Below are 1,236 nucleotides of genomic sequence, written 5' to 3'. Positions count from 1 at the left end.
CCTTTAATAAAACTTATTGACATTACGCTTATCTCAGTTCAGACTGGGACCATAGGGCCGCAATAGTTAGGACCTGCCCTGTATCAAAAATATTTGCAATGCTGCGCCTAAAGAATTACGATCAGAGGGTCCCTGCAATACGAGGACTAAAGGTTTGGAACTCGCTTACCATTGTAAAAACGGACATAAACCTGACAAGTCACACAATTAGAAGCTTTAATAGTTTACCTGGGAGAACTAAATGAAATTTACACCTCAAAAGATTATTTTTTTTTTTAATTCTTAATTTTATGACAAATTCTTTCCACAGTTGGTCAAAAAAAAGCAAAGGACGTACATTTGCTCCTAGGTCAAGAATTGGGAAGAGAGAGAGAGAGAGAGAGAGAGAGAGAGAGAGAGAGAGAACACAGAAAACATTTGTAATTGTAACATATCACTGCTAAATATTTAATAAACCACAAAACGGTACAGAATGTATATTTAAATGGTCATTGGGATCAAGGCCGGTTAGCTCAGTTGGTTAGAGCGTCGTGCTAATAACGCGAATGTCGTGGGTTCGATCCCCATACTGGCCATATTTTTTTTTTTTTTTTTGGTTATCGATTCTGGAATCTGATGGACAGGCTTTGTTTCATGTTTGAATTAGGGTTTATTTCTGAGTTTATTATAACCGGAATATTCCCCCCTTTTCTGCCCTTTTTTTAATTCAATAAATGGGACATATTTTAACGACCCCCTAACATACGTTATAACACATAAACTAGTGTATCTGTTATAAAAAAAAACAAACTTAACGGCCCGTTTGATAGAAAGCTTGTGGTTTTTCACGCCTATTGCGATGGTCAAGTTGCGAATCTGTCAAAACCGGTTTATAGTGAGCGACTAAGAGGTTAAAGGAACCTGTGTACAAAATTTCCTGCGAATCCGAACTACAGTTGATGAGATTTTTTGTTTATCAATCCGTCAGTCAGTCAGTCAGTCAGTGGTATTTCGCACTTCTAGATTTGGCTAAAATTAAGTTGAAATTATACAATATCTCTATTTTTCGAAGTCCTAAGTTCTGCTACAATCTTTCGAGTGATTTTTATGCCATTAAAAAAAAACAAAAAACTGCGTACTTTAAACAAAAAAAAATGTGCCTTTTTCTTTACTGTTATTATCCTGCAAAGTATCATACTAAAATTACTCCCAATTGTGGTATTAGCAGAAATGGTGGTGACTAATGATCCTCAACGT

At 35.8% G+C, this 1,236-nt stretch overlaps 1 non-coding gene across 1 annotated transcript; it reads left to right on the top strand.

The window, feature by feature from the left end:
• The first annotated feature begins 501 nt into the window (after positions 1-501).
• On the top strand, positions 502-575 carry Trnai-aau (transfer RNA isoleucine (anticodon AAU)). Its single transcript has one exon. It is a non-coding gene; the product is annotated as a tRNA-Ile (tRNA).
• The last annotated feature ends 661 nt before the right edge of the window (positions 576-1,236 follow it).

This window comes from Biomphalaria glabrata, chromosome 16, assembly GCF_947242115.1.
Source record: "Biomphalaria glabrata chromosome 16, xgBioGlab47.1, whole genome shotgun sequence".
NCBI lineage: Eukaryota > Metazoa > Mollusca > Gastropoda > Planorbidae > Biomphalaria > Biomphalaria glabrata.
This window is presented reverse-complemented; position numbering and strand designations above follow the sequence as displayed.